At 38.6% G+C, this 21,205-nt stretch overlaps 1 protein-coding gene across 19 annotated transcripts in view; it reads left to right on the top strand.

Annotated features, from left to right (window-relative positions):
* The window catches only part of LOC137476785 (poly(rC)-binding protein 3-like), a 498,078-nt gene that overhangs the window by 107,595 nt on the left and 369,278 nt on the right, over positions 1 to 21,205 (top strand). The window contains exon 1 of one of the 19 annotated variants that reach the window (XM_068195181.1): positions 7,579 to 7,681. The exons of the other annotated variants lie outside the window; for them this stretch is intronic. The gene's annotated coding sequence lies outside the window, so the exon portion shown is untranslated. Of the gene's footprint in view, positions 1 to 7,578; positions 7,682 to 21,205 lie in introns of those variants that run through there. 19 annotated transcript variants of the gene reach the window in all.

The following is a 21,205-nucleotide window of genomic DNA, read 5'->3' as shown; positions in this document are numbered from 1 at the left end:
TGCAACTTCACTCTGGCAGGGCTGTAGTATGTCTAGTGAAACAGTCCCAGATCCTCTTTCCCAAAACAGCTTTTAGTTCCGCTGGAAAGGTGGTGTCCACACTGCCCCAAGGTGGGGAGACCCTGGACATGGGATTCCTCACACTCAAGTGAGTGTTCCAAGTTATGCTTGTGTAGTACAGGATACTACTTCTTCCAGCTGCACCATAGAAAATAAGCCAGATCTGAGATTTTGGGACTTAGGTGATGTTTCAGGCTCACAAAGGCTCTTGAACTTGGAATGTCTTGTTGCTAAGATGGAGTTGTTTGTGGGACTTCAAAGATAGAGTGAGAATTGAATATTTGGATGGCTGTTTTCATGTGTAGACATGTAAATTTTTATGTGCTCCTAACTTCCTCTTGATCAATTACCCACTTAAAAAATAAGATTTATTCTTTTACCAACATATGGTACTAAGAGTCTCGTCTTACAGTAACTTCATACAAGTGTTGTTTTCAGACTATTGCAGGATGAAATAGCTTAGATTTTATTTCTGGTTGGGAGTTTGAGTTCATAGTCATGTTAACTTCACCTAGTACTGAGCAGAAAAAATATGTTGTCATCTTCAATGATAAGTCATAGCTTAAAACATCAATGTTTTAAGCTATGACTTATAGATGCACTTCACAGTAATGTTTAACACAGTTTAATTATGCTCTGTTGAAGGTATTTTATTTTACATTCTCCTTACCATTTTGTAATATTATTGTGTTTCTTCATATTCTTTGTCTCATTGAAAACACTGGGGCCATTTCTTTTAATACTCTGCAACGATTACAATAGAAACTTCCAAGAGATCTTTACAAAAATGTAGCCAAATAAAAAGTGTAAGAATTATTTTTCTTGAGAAATGGTTATGTAAAAAAGAACTTCTGTTTTGTCTTCTGTTTTTAGTAAGTCTCTGTCTTTTGAGCAAATTTTTCATTGCTGTAATATTTCTCAGCCATTATTGCTTCTTTTTCATTGCTGTTTGTTTGTTTGTTTGGGTTTTTTGTTTTGTTTTGGTTTGGTTTGGGTTTTGTTTGTTTGTTTGTTTTGTTTAAGGTAGGTAATCAGTGAGAAAATGCTGTTCCAGGAAGTTATAAGAAGCCATAACTCCAGTACTACCGTTCTTAATATTTTTTGAGGCTGATATTGATGTCTTTTGAGCAGATGTGTTTTAGGAAAGGAGTTATTCACATTAAACTTGTGATTTTTTTTTTCTCTGAGTTATAATAGCTCATTTAAGATCTGACAATCCACATGAGAAGTTTCTGTTGCTCTACTCTATCACCAGACCTTTAATTGGCTGTCTGGCATTTTTCCCTGCTATTGCAGTCTCCATTTGAATCAGACAGAGGTCACTCAAAATTTCATAACAGCTTTCTTCGTATCTGACTAACTTAATTAGTGATTGGTTATTATCTCCTCTTCAGAATAATGATTAAATATGCGCAATAAATCTAGGCCTACAGAAGTACTGTGTTGTACCATTTTATGCTGATGATACAAAACTGGGGGCATGGCAGATACACATGAGGGCTGAGCTGCCATTCAGCAGGACCTTCAGAGGCTGAAGAGTTGGGCAGTGGGAAACCTGATGAGGTTTAGCAAGGGCCAGTGCAGATTCCTGCACCTGGGGAGGAATAACCCCAAGTCCCAGCACAGGCTGGGGTGTGAGCCACTGGAGAGCAGCTCTGCTGAAAAGGACCTGGTGGGTGACAAGCTGACCATGAGCCAGCAGAGCCCTTGTGGCCAGGAGGGCCAGTGGGATCCTGGGGTGCTTTGGGAAGTGTGTGGCCAGCAGGTCAAGAGAGGTGATCCTGTCCCTCTACTTGGCCCTAGTGAGGCACATCTGGAGTGCTGTGTCCAACTCTGGGCTCCTCAGCACAAGATTAAGAGGTAATGGAGAGGGTCCAGTGAAGGCCACAAAGATGATTTGGGGTCTGGAGCGTCTTTCTTATGAGGAGAGACTGAGGGAGCTGGGGATGTTTAATCTAGAAAAGAAAGGACTGGGAAAGGATGTCATCAGTGAATATAAATATCTTAAAGGTGTGTGTCAAGAGAATGATGCCAGCCTCTTTACAGTGGTTCCCAGAGACAGGATGAGGAGCAATGTCTGTAAATAAAATCACAAGATTTACCTCAACATGACGAAGAACTTTACATTGAGGATGTCAGAGCATCCTCTGCCCAGGGAATAGACTGCTCATGTAGGTTGTGAAGTCTCCCTCTCTGGAGACATTCCAAACCCACCTGAATTCATTCTTGTGTAACCTGATTTGGTGACTATTGGAGGCTCCACAGGTGACCCTGCCTTGGCAGGGGGGGTTGGACTGGATGATCTCCAAAAGTCCCTTCTGACTTTAACAATTCTGTGATTCTGTGATTCACATCTTGCTGGTATTTTAAGTCTCTTGATGTAACTCATTTTATAGGTACAAAAAATAAGTGTGGTATCAGCTACCCCTTATGATGCTTGAGATTTCTAGTCTTGCACTGTGAAGCAGAGGTAGAGGTCACCCCACAGCAAGATGAATGGTCCTGGTGGCTTCAGTGGGTTTTCAGCTTTGTAGAGTCACAGTTTAAAGATTTCAGGACTTGCCTTCCTTATGAGAAGCTTCTAGAAAAGCACTGCTATGGGCTACCATCCATATTTAGCTCTGTGCTTAGGAGTGAATATTTTATATTTTGGAGCCCTCACATACATGCATATTTTGACAACACTATTTGTTTGGCTTTTTTCATTTTTTAGACAAATTCCAGCTTTTCACAGTAGATTGAACAGCTTTTGTTTCTCCTGAGCCATAGAAATCTAGTGTGTAAATTCATTTGAGCTTGAGGATTACTACCCTTTTAGTGTTTATGATCAAAAGTGTTAGCAAGACCCTTGGGGCAAACTCCTTACTGGAATGAAATAGCATGGGCTATTTGAAATTAACTGGTCGAGCCATTCCAATACACAGTAGAAAGGAAATTGGCCTCTGGTCCTTATGCCAGTGGAATGTACTGGAGTTTTTACATACAGTACTAGCATACAAAAGAGTACAGAATTTGGAGGCAGAGTTTATTTTCTGCTGTCTGCCTGACTTGGTATTAGAATCACAGAATGTTGGAAAAAATATTTGAGGTCATTAAATCCAGCTATTAACCCAGCACTGCCAAGTCCACCATTAAACCATGTCCCTCAGTGCCACATCTACATGTCTTTTAAATACCTCCAGGGACAGTGACTCAAAAACTTCCCTGGGCAACTTACACCAGTGTTTTCAGGGAAAAAATGAATGTAAACCTAGTATACAATGTATACTAGTATAGTATACAATGTAAATCTCCCCTGCTATATTCTATAAGTGCTTGGATGGTCCATAACAGAATCCCTCTGGGATATCTGCCCTATTGGCCTTCCCTCTAAACACTCATAAACATTCAACCCATCCTAAAGCTCTAGACAGTTGAAACACTTCTGGTCATACATGACTACCCCAACTACCTCTCCTTCCTTGCCTATCCCTTCTTAGGAGTTTATAGCCAAATTGTTTGGACCCCCTAGATGCTACAGTGTTACATATGGCATATTTAAACTTCAGAGCTAGAACAGATAATTTCTTCGACTACGAAATGCGATGTGACATTTGAGGCCTGTAATGTAGATGCAAAAAATTACAGCTGAGATCCCTGGAAATGCAAGTTCAAAACAAACTTTGTAGCTCAGGTTGAAGTCGTGTTTTGGTGAAATGGTCCTTTTTTATTCTCATTGTACATATTTTTGCGTTTTTAGCATGGAAGTGTTATGTTATATTACAGCCGTTCCTTCAGAAAACTTGGGCAAAACCTGATTTCTCTAGGTCACAAGGAAGAATAGCCACAAGGGAGATGGTGCTTGTTTTCTAAAATGCATATATATTGTTGTGCGTTGCCGAGTAGCAGGGGGCAAGCAGTTAGGAAGAGCTGATTCACTGAGATGTTTATGTAGAGGAGAGTTAGCATTGTGAAGTGAATTAATGTGAAAATTTTTGTTGCTTACTTGTTTCCAGGCTGGATTTCTCCATCACAAGAACCTCAAGGCACAAAAGCCTCAGAGCCCAAAGCAGACAGTTTATCTGAGAGGGGATCATCACTTTTTTGATCACTGAGTTCTTTAGGAACTTTGATATGTATCACGTAAAGCTTCTGGATGAAGGAGAGCATGTGCAGTTTGACTGGATAGGCAGAGACACGCAGGGAGCTGGGCCGCTGCCCTACATCTCTGACATGGTATCAGGCAGACCTGGTCCCAGGGTGAAATATTCACAGCTGGCTTCTGCCATTTCAAGCACAAGACAACAATGCATAAAACTTGAAGCTGTTCCTCTAGTTTGCTCCTCTAGTTCTACTCTTCTGCACCCAGAATATATATATGTGTGTATTTATACATATATATATACATAAAATATAATATATATATGCTTATACATATATAATAAATATATAGCATATACTTGCTACAAAGTAGCAAGTCCTGGAATTCATAGCAAGGACCAACTTTTTTGTAGTATTATAACACACCAAGGCTGAGGACTTTTAGCAGAATGGGATGCACTCAGAGAGCAAAATAAGTGATGTTAACTTTAATGATTGTGTAAAGTACCTTGAATCTCATGTCCAGATTTTCAGTAGAAACCCTATTAAAAGTATTGTAAACACTTCAAAAATATTATAGAATTCATCTGGAATTAGATACTTGGTCTTCATCCCTAATTTACCAAAAAGGAATTTACCAAAATGTAGCAGACCTTTTGATGTAACAGAAAGGCAACATTTTTTTTCTAACCACCTAATCCATACAAGAGAAGACTAAATTTATTTCTCACAATCCAGTAACAGCTACTTCTTCTTGCTTACCTCCTACTGCATCTACTTTGATGAAATAATTGCACTCACTCTTGCTAAAATATTAGCATGAAATAATTAATATTTGCATTTAAAGCAGTGTGTGCGTGAGCTTTGTAGTTAATACTGTGTTAAGGTGGAAAATGTGATTTCATTCACTGGTTTTGGCAGCTCAGTGTTGTGCACAGAACTGAAGTTTATTAAGTTGCTCTTCCAATTGTGAGCAACAAAAATACTGCTTTGCAAGACATATAGTAAACTTGGAATACCATTATTTAGTATCTTTTGAAGACTGACAACAAGGTAGCAATTTTTCTACAATATTTTTAAATTTTAATATAGATAATGTTTTTTGATGCATGTGAACTGAGACACAAAAGGATGGCAGCTTTTTCAGTAAGGCTCATTCCTTTTTTCCTGTTAGACATTTTTTGGAGTGGAAGGTGGGAAGTAGGTAGGGTAAATGGAAGTCCCTATGGAATTTTTGAGGCTGAATAAAAGAAAAACAGTTCTGGTGAACTTCATTGGAGAATGACTAGTTTTCTCACTTGTGTGATTGCCTCTGGCTGTTGTATTTAAGAGGCAGTAAAACTTACCTACAAACAAAAATAATCATTTGGAGCAATAAACATTGGAGGTTAATGAAAATGAGAAGCAACTTAAGTAAATGAGGAAAGCCAGTGGGAAAGGCCAGAGTGACTGAAGCAATATTCAAGTGAAAAAAATAAAATTGGGGGATGGGAAGAAAGAAAATTGGTATGATGGGACTGATAATACTTTTTTCCCACAATCTTTGGCATTTATTCACTCTTGTCCTTATGCACATAAATCTCCTACCAGCCTGTGTCTTAGTGTATCTGACTTCACTTAATACATTAAATTTTTCTCATGCTTACCAAAACTTTTTGAGAAATATACTCTAAATGGAAACCCAAAATAACTTAAATAGGTTTTTGTTAAAGTGGACAGCTCCTTAAATAAGCAAATGAAATATTAAATCTATATCTTCAGTGTTCCCTAGCCTTTTGGCTTTCTTTTTACTCACGTGACCCAGGACTAACCTGAGAGATTTTACTGACTTTAAATGCATTAAATATATTGATCTTTAGAAAGCTTTGGCGCCAGGCTGTCTGTAGCCTGTGTCATACTGTCAGAAAGGAAATGCTCCTGATTTTGTCCACAGAAAAAAACGAAATGAAGAACATTATACTAGGTTCAGGTTACTTTGAGATCTGGTGAGGCCAGGGGAATTGACTAATAGCAGCTGTATTGCAGTTACGGGGGAAGAACTTGTCTAAGAGCAGCAATGATTCTTTTTAGCATCTCAGAAAACATTAAATGTGGAATTTTTGAAAAATCATTTGTTCAGAAATAACCTATGTATTCACTATATACCTACTCACCAGGCTCAGCAGCATTTTGGAGGGGATACTGTACATATCCTTTCCTATTTATAACATCATATTCTTTCTTCATAATGATGTTTGCTTGATGTCAGTACAGTCTTCCTTGAGTTCTGGACTAGTTTCAAGCTGTGAATGGATCATAAAAAGCCACTCCTATTTATCTTTTCTATTTTGGTAAGTTGCTTAGGTTCAGTGGTTTGCCCCCATGAGCCTCTTAGTGCTTAGGTGAGACGTTAGTTATCCAAACACACTCTCCCTGCAATTACAACTCACACAAACTGTCCACCAACATCTTCTCACTGACTCAAGGCTTCAGCTTGTTGTAGCTTCAGGCGACAATACAGATTGAGTTATTGTTGCTTTCTGTCATAGAGTTTAGCTAAAAGTGATGTGACTTTCTTTGGTCAGTGAAATCAGTCTGGGTTTACCCAAAATAGTTGAAGTGTATGACTGCTGTCCTGAGCCACTTCCTACTCCATTGAATAATGACTTTTTCCATCAGTAATTGTCTGAAGGAAATTGTCCTTCAGTCAAACTTAAATGGGAATTCTAAACGCCTTTAGCTGCACTGCTCAAACACATCCCCTTGGTTTTGGTATCCACCACCTTAACACCACTATTAAATTCTGATTCCCACCAACAACCACCCACAATTCCCTGGTCCTATCACACTCCTGTCTTCCCTGGCAGACCATAGCTGAGCTATTTTCTGCATTTTGCCATACAGAAGAACATCTTCTACCCCTGTTACCAGAAACCCTTGCATGTGCATGGGTTCATGCAGCCACAGGCACCTTAAGTCCCTGCTCTTCCCTCCTGAACATAGTGTAAAGCAGTGCAGGGAGTACCAAGAGAAGTGGCAGTGGCATGGCACCCCTCTCCCAAGTTAACCACATTGGATCTGAATGTTAGGCATGCTCCTGGGTGCTGTCTGCTCTTCAGATATGGGAGTAGGTTTGAGGTTTGTGGCATTTTAAACAAAGAAAAGTTGCTGTATGAACATTCATGTTTTTTTTTTTTTCTAAAACTTTTTTGTATTACTGTTCTTATAGTAGTCCAGACCTCAGTGCAGAGATTGCAGCTGGTTTATATTTTAATTTTACTTAGGTAACATATACTCTTATATAGTATACAATCTTGCCTAGAAAATTTCCTTAGGGATCCATTTTTCTGAATGTCAGCGCCACCTTCACAGGTGCTGCTGTTTTGCTTTCATTAATTCTGATACTTGATTGTCCTCCTAAAGAGGAGGCAAATTTCACCTGTATGGCCCAGGTGAAATGTCTCTTCTTATTACAGCCAGTTCTTAGCTGGTGCCTACCAGACAGCACTGGAGGTTTATATGCTGTGCAGCCCTGCTTAAGTGAGACAAGCAAACCCTTCTGGTAAGGTAAATTTGCATTGCAAATGAAAGTCATGTGTGTTTCCTAGATTATCTCTGATTGTTATTTATGGAAAATATATATAACAATGTCTAGCTTCCTAAAGGAAGTGTTTTACCAGAGCTGTCTATGTTGTCCTTCAGCTTTGAAATGAGGTATTGTATAGTGCATTAGTAAGGGTAGTGCTGGGATGTATTTAAGTTATTTTCTGTTGTGTGACTGTATAGCATACTTTCTATATTAAATGAAGGAAGAGGGATTGAAAGCTGTCTTTTTCTTCTTTTTTTTTTTTTTTTTTTCTATCAGATCAGAGGTGATTTAATTGCAGAAAATGGCAGGTCTGCTTAGTCTCCCTGGCACTAGTGTCTTAGAATAAGGTTAAAGGCAGAGGGAGTTGAGATGGGGAAAGAAGAGGAGAGATTTGAAGTTGTTCAAGAAAAACTTGAATGTTGGAGTCCTGGATACTGTTTCCTCTTTGATCAGCTTGACTTCTTCTCTTTAGTAGAAACTCAAATTAGGAGCATAGGATTGGAAGGGACTTCCTAAGTAATCCTGTCTTTCCTCTTGCCAATACAGCTGTTGTAATATACAAATCTCTGAGAAGGTTGTTATAGTATATCTTCAGTTTAAAAGGGTTCTTTGCTCTTTTATAGACTGGCTATTCTGTAGTTGAGTTTCTGTGAAAATTGGACACCTAATTTTTTTATGAAGGCAACTTCAAAGACAGTTTATTCATATTTATTTCACTGTTGGTATTGACTTTTATCTTAAATGGTTTTGCCTCTTTGTTGCATGTGGAACTTCCTTAGGTTTTATTTTTGTGAGAGGTGATGAACTAAGGTCTTTAAAATGTGTCTTTTCAGGTAGGTGAGATGGAGAGGTAGGTTTTGTTGCTTGGCAATTTCAATTACGTGTTCTGTCTACTTTCTTAATTTGCTAAATTGTTCTTGTTTGAGGCCACGTAAAACTATTACAACTCAGCATTTCAAATTACTTTTCCAAAAGTTTCTACAGATTTGATGCTTCCTAATATAAAAAACATTTATTGATACATCTTGGGTTCTCCTATGGAGACAGAACTTATTAGACTTGTAGACTTGAGGTTGTTAGCTTGAAGACTTTTTGAGTAAGGGGAGATTCGTGTTTCTTCCTGTGTCCATGTTGGAAGTGGCCACCTTGGGCTATCTGTATTGTCACAAGAGAGAAGCCAGTAGAGAAACAGACCTATTTTAGTCATCCAATTTCAGATAAAAGGAGTTGCACCCTAAATCTCAGAACCATTGAAGCCTAAGGTGGCTTGCATTGATGAGAATTTTTGTATTTTATCAGAATAATTTTACTTCTTCTGAATGGCACCTTAGCTCCTGGTTTATAGTGGCAATTTCTGTTGATGTCTATGGCTGTGTGGGAACCCACTAGAATACAATCTTACTACATCTCAGGTCTTAATGTATGACAACGACAAAAGCTAAGACCTGCTTGTACTAAATGGATTTATTTTCGATATATTTCTGAAACAGTAGCTTTGGAGGGCTCATTCTGCTCTTAATCTTGCAAAAGGTGAACTTTGAATTTCCTCTAAGACTTGACAGTGGGAGTTCAATGTTGGCAAACCAGGAGTCTTTTGGAAATTAATTTGGTTTTTTTATGACATCTATGAGATGTCAGACAGGGCAGTGGGACTTGGCTGCTGTCAATAAATAGGGAGGCAGACGGAGGACCCCAGACAGCATAAAACATTCTCTTTAATGATTTTAGTAGAAAAGTGCTTTAATATTCAAGTAATATTATTGAGGACCTATAGCAGCTCAAGAATTTTCAAGCTTGGTCAATGCTCTGCAAACCTTGAAGAAAAGTACAAAGGTGTTCAAAATGCTTGAAGCCTGGTTTTCAATCTTGCACTGAAGCCAAGGATCAGCTAGGACTTGTATCGATTTAATGTTCTCCATCAATCTTTTTTCTAAGGAGGCAACAATGTCTGTAAAGTCTTACTGAATGACAGTTACTCAGAATTATTTGTAACAGCCTGTTTGGAAATGCTTCACAGCTATCTGCAAGCCTTGTAAGCACTACATCAGGGAAGATGCTCAAAGCCACTACAAAGCTATGAAAAGTGGCTTCTCTGACACATGTCCTGGTAGTCAGTTGTGATTGTAAGACCTAATGAATCTACTTGTACTTTAAAATTTGTCTAGCCTGCCACTCTTCCCCAGCCCAAAGTGGAATTCCTTGCCTAGAGGAATGACTGGTCCTTAATTCAAGAAATATTAATCCTTCAGGATTGGAGGGCAGTTCAGGCTAGGATACACTTTTCACTTTGCTGGGGAAGGGGAAAACATGTTCCTTTGTTTGCAGACAATGTCTATTCAGAGCTGTTCAGATACAGAGAGGGGAGATGGGTATGAGGAACAAATGCAGCTGAGACAGCCCAGAGCCTATGGGCCAAGGTGGGACAGACAGTTCTGTTCTGTGATAGGCACATTCTAAATGCATGGAAATGCTGTTATTGCAATGAAATGTAAAGGGAATTAAATTCCATGGATGGTGTTGAAAGACCTTAGGATTAGGTATTTTGTCTTGTTCATACCATCCCAGGTAAACAGAAGTCCCACTGATAAACCAGGTTTGTCTGCCAAGGTACAAATGAAATGTTGTCTTGCCACATTGTAGGTTTTGAAATATTGATTTTTTTTGTTTTTGAGGCAGAGTTGGACTTTCTGAAATAATGTTAACTTTCATCTAATTTACATCTGCTGATATGATGGCTGAATATCATCTTGATGGCTTATGAATGGACAAACCAATTTTATGATTGTGTCGCCCTAACTCACGAGTGACTCTGCTCTTTGACTCTGCATACATTGACATTGGCTTTGCTGTACAATTATTTTTGTGGGGTCAGAGCTGATGGATGCCATCCAGAGTCCGTGTTCCCACTTAGAGGCAGCTGCCAGAGCTTTCTCATGTCACTGCAGAATTTCTCTACTTCTTTTTCCTTGTTGTTCCCTTAAGTGTAGAACTGAGGAGTTATTTTTAGGATAGTGTGGTTCATATAATACTATGTTTCTGCTCAATTTGTAGACCCTGTGTAGGATCTTGTTAATTACCATCACCACCCCTGTAGTCTAATGTTGTTGTACCAAGTTCATCTGAGTCTTTTCACTATCATTCAAATCACATTTCACTATCACTTTATACCACACTTTTCACAGTCATTCTATAGACAGCTTACTTGAAGATTTTAAGCCAACTAAAAATGATGAGAGCTCATTTTGTTTTATTTGGCTGTACCTGCATGAAAGCTTTATGGGTTTATGAATAGTGACAGTTCAGCAACTGCCAGAGAGAACTGTTTAATTCATTTCAATTATAACTTTGATTTTTGGGATTTCAGTGCTATTGTATCTTTTACCTTGGGAATAATATCTGTTGTAATAACAAGTGTTGTAAGGATCGGAGTCTTCCAGGATCATAATGCCGGTGTTATCCATCTCTTCTTCAGTGTTACTTGTATTGCAGTCCAAGCATCACTATCTACCCTTCAGAAGACTACCTTTGAGGTCTCTTTGACAAGACAGGCCTTTACCTTGAAGCCCTTTTCCAGACCTAGAACACTGTTAGGAACATACTGGCTTTGTTTTGCTGGATTTTAATCAACTCAGGGATTCAGTTTATTAGTGAACTTTTTTGGTGTGTTTTAAAACTAGCTCTTGTCTTAGCTCTAGACTCTGAGCTAGAGTCATCCTACTCATTGTGAGTCCAATTTATAACTGCTGGTTTGTGTGATGCTGTCTTGAATAGCAAAGGTGAAATACTTTCCTTGCTTTATGCAGATCAAGCCCTATCAGGTTCTTTTGTCATACCCCTTCTCCGATGGTATGACAAAAGGGGCTTCCTTCTCACCCCATGGACAAATATAACAATCTGGGCTTCTTGCTGTATTGGAATCACAACAAATCCTACTCATCCATGTAAAATCACCTGAAGGGGAAAAAATTCCACACAGCAGGGATCTGAAAAAGGGAATTGGATACTATCAAAGCTGAAATGCATACTTCAGGATGTACTTATGTAGGTTCTATAGTACTGCTTCATTTCAAACTTTTGAGATTTAAAAAAATTAAAATATTTTCTGCAGGTTATGTATATGTAAATTCAGTATCATTTGTCTGTATACACAAATGTAAAAATACAGGCTAAATGTGTAAACGGATGCATCTGTAACTTGAAGACTCTCCTAAGACATCCCAAGTCTGACCATGTGAGAGTCTTTCTTTGGTCCTTCAGCAGCTTCCCCACAAACAATGTGCTCTGCTTTTCTCTTGTGGACTCATTTTTCTTACCTTTGAGTAGCTGGAAAGGTGCTGATACTCCTCAGTCAAGAACATTGTGAAAACTAATGCAGCTATGAAAGAGGAAGGAAGCCAATCCACAGAGTCATTTTTTTTATAAAATATAAGTAATAATTTCTTATTGAAAGAGATGAGGACAAGGAACTAAGATAGTTACTTCAGGTGTAAAATATTTTGACAACTGGAGCTTTTAAGTGATGAGTTTAAGGAGATGTAATAGAAAACCTATTTGCAATAAGATATCCAGACATTTTACAGAGGAGCAGTGTGGATGATTCTAATTGACTTCTTTGTGACTGTTAGTTGTCTTTTTAGAAATACGTCATTTTGTGCTCTAAGAAAAACAAACCTTTGGACAGTTCAAATTTAGTTCATGTCAAAAGGGCTATTTTCTGACCTGAGTCCCATTGATGAAATGTAAAAGATGCTGGTCAAAATATTATAACATTACTGAAGTATTTCAGCTTTTATAAAACAGTATGTTTGACAGAATATTTATTGCAAAATTTCTACCCAGATCCTTGTGGTTATAAGATGAACTGTCTAATATGAGAACTGTTGCTAACAGTATAGGCTGATTAGACTACATGCTACTCAGATTATTTTGATTGATTTACAAATGTAAATAAGTGTTAGTCCCTGATTTTAATATATACATATATATATGTATATATATAGACTTATTCCTTGAAGTGTTAGTTTGGATATCAAAGGTAATTTAACTTTTAAACAGATTTAGTATTCATAAACTGTACATCAGCTGAGAACAGTATGAATCCCTTGCTGAAAAGGTTCATTAAGTATTAATAAGAAAAATACATTCTAAAAGTAAGTTTAATATGAAAGTAAAAGATAAGGTCTGGGTTATTTGTAGTACATGAAACTTCCATGTGTATTCTCAGGTTTCTGAGGGATTACCACATAAGAGACTCCTTACTAAATTGTGGTATAACTATTGTTTTACACTTCCTTCCTATATATTGTTAAGGGTTTTTTTATTTCCTCAAGATGAATTGGAGTATGGGACCTACCTATGAAAACTTCCAAACAAGAATAGTGCTTCCTCACTAAAATATATATCTGCTATTTTCTTGTTATAATCAAGGCATCACAAGTTTGAAAATGTCAAATGCAGATTTTATCAGAGTGAAATTCCAAGAATCTTGTTGTGATCTAATCCCAGCTGTCAACTAAGCCCCAGCCATCCACTCACTAGCCCTCGGTGGGATGGGGGAGAGAATTTATAAGACAAAAAAAAAGACCTCATTTCAAACTTCTAAGGGATGATGCAGCATAGTATATATATGTGGATTTTTGAACCATAGAAGCCCTCAAAATGTGTAATTTTTGCTTTTAGTACAGGTAAAAGGTTTTCTGAAATTTCACAGCCTGCATATGTCCTTGCCTAGATCTGTCAAAGCCATACCTGCACAAACAAAATCTGTAATATTTTTCTGTTCCTTTGGAAGTCCCGTGACCAACACTTAAGAGCTGGAGTTTCTAATTTTTTGTCAGTTCACAAGAAAAGGTGATATCTTGAGAATGTGTGTACCAGGCAGTGGGAAGTTAGCACCCGGCTCTCATTACATTAAATACAGCATTCCTCTGTTAATGTAAAAGAAGACTTTTCTAAAATTCCAGGTCATGGTGACCCTAGAGACTGAGAGTTTTGGTTCATAAATGTTGTGTGGTCTGGTCCCATAGCAGTTTTTAATTTCAAAACTTTACTTTTAGAAATGCTTCTTAAATGACAGTCTCTGCTGAACAGAAATAGATTCACATTGCTTTTCTAGAAGAAAGACAACCTTTATTACTTCTGCTTCATTGCAGAACCTAGAACCACCTCTTGCTCTTAGAACTGGAAATGTAAATCTCTTTCTGTTACTAAGGATGCCTTTGTTTCATGTTTGCACAGGATAAATATTGTGGGGTCTGGGCCTGTGATTAGGGAGTCTAAATGCTGTGGTATTTAAACAAAAATGGTTATGAGTGGAAATTTCCAAATTGGCTGTAGCTTAGCCTCATTCCTAGTGGCTTGGTGTATTGAAAGTGCTCATCCTTGTGATTCTGAGGTCCAAACATGTGATTCATATACTGCTTAGGTCATAACAGTGAGTGACTGGCTCAGTGCCAGTCAACAGACCTAAACCAGAGGGACCTGGTATGAGAGCAGGCTTTCAGCTTGTTTCGAACAGACAGGCAGTCTAGGGCCTTTCTAAAAGTAGCCACTGCCTGTTTCCTTCCACTGAGGGAATGGGAGACTTCAAGTAAGATTTTTTTTTTTTTATTTTAATATATAAGTTCCATCCATTCTGCCACATCTTTGCCTTTTCAATGAGCAGCTTGGGACATGATGTTAATGTTAAAATGTATTACATTTTTCCTATAAGACCCTGAAAGAAGACATAAGGAGAAACAAGCAGATCTATTTCAACCTTAGTTAAGACAGCAATTCTTACCAAGTATGTGGACAGGTTGCATTTGGAAATAAAAGGATGGGTATTTTTGATTTCTTTTGGTTTTGTTTTTTTAACAGGTGCTATGTGGTATACTTCAGGGCCTCAGTAAGTGTTCACATTTCTATTTTTGTTTCTATTTTGAAGTACCAAGGAAACAATTGTAATGTTTTGCTAACTTCCCTTCTGGCATTATAATAATAAATTTCCTGGGCAACTTCTGAGATAAATGTAACAAGTGTTAGCACATAGCTATTAAATCCTCTAAGACTGTGAAATAGCTTTTCCTGACTGGCCATTTGCAGCCTTGTAATAGAGCATGTTTTAACTACAAAATCTATTACAGATATAGAAAAGTTCTCACATTCTATTTTCCCATAGTACTCCCTGTTAAGACTCAATGTACAAAATAACATCAATGTCAGCTCTAAATCTAGATCCACATATGCACAATTAAGAGTGTAATAGATTTTTTTTCTGGTTTTGGAAGAGGATTCAATTGATACAATCTTTGCTGTTCCATGCTAATTTTGATACTTGTCTAGGATGAGACCTAGAGCACAGGTGTTTTGTACCTGGTATTGTAAATTATTGCCTTTGGTTTAAGCTTAAACTTTGTTCCGCATTGTACTGTTTAAAGTCTATCCTCTCTGTAAGATCTGTTCTACAGTTGCATTCAGCACATCTTTACCACAAGCATGCAGCAACTTGTTATTTCTAGCCCATTACTCTGCATAATGCAATACATGTGATTCTGACATTTTGGAGACAGGAAACAATCCAATGCTAGTTGGAGGCTCTTCTGTTGGTGAGATTTTTCCCTGGCATTAATTCTACTACAAAGATGATGTGATTTTCAAAGCAGTACAATGAGGATGTAGATGAGGAACTTAGTCCTGCTTTATCTTCAAACACTGCATACCCATTTCCTAAAGAACATGGTCCACTAAAAAGATGTCTCTAGCAAATATGAAAGTCTCTGCTAATTTTTTGAAGTCCCTAAGATTTTGGGTTTTTTTCATCCTGCAGCTTCAGATTCACAGATATTTTATTACAATGCTTTAGTTCCTTAGGGCAAGCTGAACAGTTGTATTCAGTCTTATCTCCCAGATATTCTTGCTTTCCTGTTCCCGTCTGCCTTTATAATTGAGAAACAAGATACTTGCTGAGTTTCTCCAAGGGAAACTTTTATTTTATTAATAATCCCTATTTCAGGAAGCTTTAAAGCTATGTTTCCTTACAGCTTTGTAAAGAAGTAATGTGAGTATTACTGAAACCAAATAAAGTATTTTCCTAAATTGAATTTCTCAAGTTAGTGTTCCATTAGTAAATTGAATAATTCCACACTACCTTTTGCCTTTTCCTAATGCCTTTTAGGCCAGATTTTGTGTGGAGTGGGACGCTGTTGTTCCCTAAGCAAGTAATTTTATTCTTGATTTATGTTATTGGATGAATTTATAGAGTCCTGCCATTATGCACTTTTCCCTCTTTTCCCTGGCAGTAGCTGTGTCTGCTCTAGCCAGATGTGCAGTACTGCTGCCTCTGCAGAGATCTGAGCCATCTGTTCTGTGTCAGTTGGACATACCATAATTTCTTAAATAATTAGGTGGTCTTAACAACAATTTTAAGATGGAGTGTTTGACGCGAGCTGCAGGGAAAATAGGTTTCAGACTGTGATTTCTGCATGGAGTTTTGGCTCCTTTATAACCATAGCAGAAAATTACTTCTCCAGTGATCTTGGTATTTAACAGTCAAATGAAAGAACAAGTGTGTGCTTCTCACACAAATGCAAGAACAAGCCTGGCTTTCATCCACTCACTTTCCTTCCTCATTCTTCTTAAAGGGCTTAGCCCTAGAGTAATAGTCTGATTCTGCCTTCAGCTGTGAGCACAAGGCCTGGCTTGGGGTTCAGTGGGATTATTAATCACAATAGCTATTTATCTTGCTCTTCTTACATCCCTTGTAGCTGGCATGTGATGTCAGGTGTTTTGCAGACCTATAACAACAGTCTCACCGATGAGCAGAGTATTTGTTTCCATCTCTAACAGGGAGAAAAATATTGGTTTCTTGGTGCTGCAATGTTGCAATTTCCAGAAAAGTAATTTTGAACCATTTTAGGGAGTATAACAATGTATTAGTACAAACTTCTTGACAAATTGTAGCTTGGGTGCTTGCAGAATAGAAGACAAAACAACACTAGATTATAAAGAACAAAATAGTGCTGATGCTGAAGTATTTCTCTGTTGTTACAAATAAATTATTTGGAAACATTTCTGGAATGGAATATATCAATCTTGATTTTGCTCCTGTAGTGTTGTGGGTCTACAGATTAAACAGTATTTCCTCTTGTTTATTGCAGAACTGAGCAATGAAAGAGCCTCAATGTGGTCTGAATTGTGGCACTCATTGGAGGCAACTCCAATGACTTGCTTCTAACTTTGATGCCTTTTATGTAGCTAATAAGGTGTTCTTAGTCATCTTATTTGCCCAGTATGCCCCTAAGACCTGAATAAAACCTCTAGGTGTGACTCATGATATTGTTTAAAGTAATTCAGCAAACTAAAGCCAATGCTAGTTAGATCTCTGCTCACATAGAGCCTCACAGAAGAGTTGAGGCTGGAAAAAAACTTCTTGAGATGTTTTGTTCCAGTCCCCCTGCTCAAGAAAAGTGTGTAAGAGCAGGTTACCCGACCTGCTCACACCTTAAAGCAGGACAGGATGCTGTTGGAGTTTTTTGCCATGCAGGTACACTGCTGGCTTTTGGTCCACCACATCCCCAAGGCCGCAAAGCCACTTTCCAGACACTTTGTCTCCAGCATGCATGTAATGGTGGGGTTATGTCTCTGCAGATGCAGGACTTTATGCCCTGCCTTGTTGAGGTTAATTAGATTTCTCTCTGTCCGGGTCCTGCTGAATGGCAGCACATTCCTGCTGAATAGCACAGACTAATACCATCTGGTGCATCAGACACTCCTCTTAGTTTTGTACTGTCCACAGACTTCCTGAGAGTACACTGAGTTTTGTTGGCCAGGTTATTAATGAAGGTGTTAACTCTATTGACTCCAGGGTAAACCTGTGGGGTACATTACTAGTGGCATTTCTGCTGCTGGACTTTGTGCCACTCATCATAAGTCTCTGGGACTGGCAGCACCACCAGTTTCCCACCTACCCCACTGCCTGCTTACCTAACCCACACCTTGGCAATATGTATAAGGATGTTATGGAAGACTGTGTCAAAAGCCTTACTAAGGTCAAGGTAAACAACATCCACTGCTCAAACAAAATCCACTGAACTGGTCCCCTCACAGAAGGCGATCAGAAGCTCAGCATAATTTCCTCTGCATAAATATAGGCTGACTACCTTTGTGCCCTTTGTCTGTTTGGAAATCCTTTCCAAGAGCGCTTGCTCTGTCACCTTCTCAGGGACTAAGGTGAAGCTGACTAGCCTGAGCCCAAGTCTGCTCCCAAGTGTGTAAAATATTTCCTCCTCTATGCAAAGCAGAGATAACACCAAGTGTTTTGACAGGCTAAGGATAAGTGTTTAAGGATAGTAATAACCATCAAGTGTTTAGGTGTAGTGACTCATGTTTTTCTACCTAGATGATTCTGCTCTGAGACACAGCACTATGGACCAATCTGGTTTGGCAGCAGGCAGGCACTCCACCAAAGGGAGTTATGGTTGTTCCTAGCATTTTCCAGCATATATGAGAAGCAGGCAGATTTCATCAGTGGTAAAAGGTGCCATTCATGTCTTCATTATGATATGTTCCTCTTCCAAGAGAAAAAAACGGTACCAGGTTGTTCTGACACTCTGGCCCTATGTGTTGTTACCTCTGAGTGTGCAGGTTATTGCTGCTGCAGAGATGGAAATGGGTCAGTGAGGTTTCTTTTTTTTCTGCTTTGTTTCTGGCTCTCCCATCTCAGTCTTGAATGTTTTCTGCAAATATAATTGGTAAGTTGATGTACTTGAAGGAAACTTCCCTCCAGGAGGAGCATTGTGCCTCATTACCATTCATTTCTAGCCCATTGCAGCTGTTACTTGTCTTAAAAATATGGAATTTAGTAGTCTTCTGGTGAATTGTGCTTCTTATACAATGAGGGGCAGGTGGGGGTGGGGAGAAGCTTTTAAAGGCAGCTATTTCATCTGTGCTCATGGTTTTACCACAGCAGCATGCTGTAACATAAAATTTAAGAGGTCAGTAAACAACTTGGCAGTAACTAAGCAATTTAAACAAAAGCTTCTCCTCAGTATTTGATGATTGGAGGGAGAGGATGAGAATCAGGATTCTATTGTTTAATGTGTTACCACAGTTGCTCCATTTCTAAAGAGTTGTGTTTAATAAGGATAGTAACTCTTGCATTAAAATAGCAGGCTTTTTTCCCAGATAATTGTCAAATTTCTGTTTTGAAATTGATTGTTGACTTATTGCAACTAATGAGTTCTGTATCCTCCAACACATTTAAAAATTGTCTGCACTGGGGAATTTATGACTGAGTTGGTTATGCCCCACTTTTTAACAATTAGCATCAGGAAGATGTATGATCTGCATGCAATTAATGTAGGTACTGATTAATGTTATTTTTCTCTTTAAGGCCTTTCTCTGCTCTTTTCCTGACCTATAAATATTTCACAGTATCCAGTCTATGATAAAACTTGCTTTCATTAAGGGAGTACCGCTAATAAAATGATGTGGCTTATTTTATGCAAAAGAACCCTCCTGCATGTTAATTATTAGATACATGATTGTCTTGTGTGTCTGTACTACATGGTCAAGTCTTTATTGGTTAATGCTATAATTGTCTAACAGATGGATGGTAGATTAACAAAGTACATGGATTTGAATTCATCTATTTGCATCTCTGCCTGCAGTGATGAATTTCTATTTGCTTTTTAACCATATTCAAGTAAAATTTAAAAATTGGTTTCATATTCTGATTATAATTTAATCAGTTGGATATTTTTTCTAAAATAAATGAATTCATACCAATAATAGATTTGAATTTCAGCATAATAGACCATATTTGTTTTTGTAATTTGGATAGAAAGACTAGCAAACATCATGGGCTAAAGTAAATATCACTGGTTTTGGAAACAACCATAGAAATTGTTCCCAGTGAAACTGAAAATTCAGCTATGTTTGACTCTGAGGATTCTGAGGCAAGGGTAAGGTCTGACCCTTACCTGCTGTTTTGCAGTCCTGCAAACACACGTTGGTGTGCATGTGTAGGGATTCGGGGCAGCATCTGCTAGAGCAGGGCTGAACATGGAGACAGCACCAGGACAGAAGAGATGAGCGGCTCAAGCAGGGCAGGCACTGCAGCAGCACCACACCCAGCCAGTGACTATGCACAGCCCTCATAATATCCTACAAGCACACCAGGCCTTCATCTTCTCCCCTCTGGGAGCACCATGGGGCCCTGTGTAGAAGGACCAGTCAGTGATATGGGGCAGATTCAGAGCCATTGATTTCAATTGGCTTTTTCAGCTCTAGATTTTGAGAGAACAATTTTGCTACCAATTTGTTCGGGAAAGTAGTTAGTGCTTTTGCTTTATTTCATGTGTGTGCATGTATATAGATATGCTCTTTAAGTTTCACACCTGCTGATGTCTCTTTTGCTATATGATTGAAAAAAGCAAAATTATGTACTTTTCAGGCTGGGAGTAGGTTTTTTTCAAAATACCTTTAGTGCTGGAACTTGTTGGCCCTTAACATGTACCATTTACAATCTTTGTGCTTCTAGTTTGCACATAATGATACAAGTGTGGGGGATTGACATGGATCAACAGCCACCTGCTCATTCTCCACTCTTGCAGAATGGGAAGAAAATAGAAGGAAGGCAAAAAGACTCCTGGGTATGGAAAATGGCAGTTTAATAGGGAAAGTGAAAGCTGTGTGTACAGCCATAACAAGAGGAGGAGTTAATCCACTACTTCCCATTGCTGGGTACATGTCCATCCACTTCATGAGAAGCAGAGCTTCAGCATGTATAGCATCTGCTCAGGAGGAAAATTACCACAACTATGAACGTATGTGTGTCCTCTTTGTCCTCCTTTCTACGTGCTTCTGATGCTGAGTTCTTTAAGGCACGCGCTGAATTCCTTCCTCCTTCTGTGTTTTCTACCAACTGCACCTGGGTTCTTGACAGAAGGCAATCCTAGGAATGGGCTTGGCTTTTCCCAGGAGAGGAGAAACCCATGCTGCTTTTTAGAGTTGCTTCCTTATATGTAATATGAGATCTTTGTTTTCCCACAGTATATAAGCACTTTGTTTGGGTAGCTGTTTGGATCTCTCCTCCAGTAGCCTGAAGTTTCACACTTAAACAGCACTGAAACCTATGATTTCTGCATTGAAGCTGAAGAGACAAAGTATAATACTGCCTTTTTCAGGCATCTGTTTTGGAAAAAAAGCGTAGCGGTGGTCTACAAAGGCAGCTGTCATGTAACAAGGCAGAAGTTAGGGGGAACTGGGGTCCCACCAAAAGATGTTTGAATATCCCCATCTTCTTCTCACTTATAAATGTTTACAAAACAGTTTTCATGTATGCAAACGAGATTATTTGAAGGAAAGCTGTACAAAACCCACTTCATTCCAAGTGTGTCTCAGCCTTAAATGGGGATGGAAGACACTGGTGGTCTCTTTCAGCAGCTTGGTACTGCTTCTGCATTGGGAGCACCTATCCAGGGAACCAGGCAAAATGTAGTCTCAAGTAAAATACAT

This window comes from Anomalospiza imberbis, chromosome 1, assembly GCF_031753505.1.
Source record: "Anomalospiza imberbis isolate Cuckoo-Finch-1a 21T00152 chromosome 1, ASM3175350v1, whole genome shotgun sequence".
Classification (NCBI taxonomy): domain Eukaryota; kingdom Metazoa; phylum Chordata; class Aves; order Passeriformes; family Viduidae; genus Anomalospiza; species Anomalospiza imberbis.
This window is presented reverse-complemented; position numbering and strand designations above follow the sequence as displayed.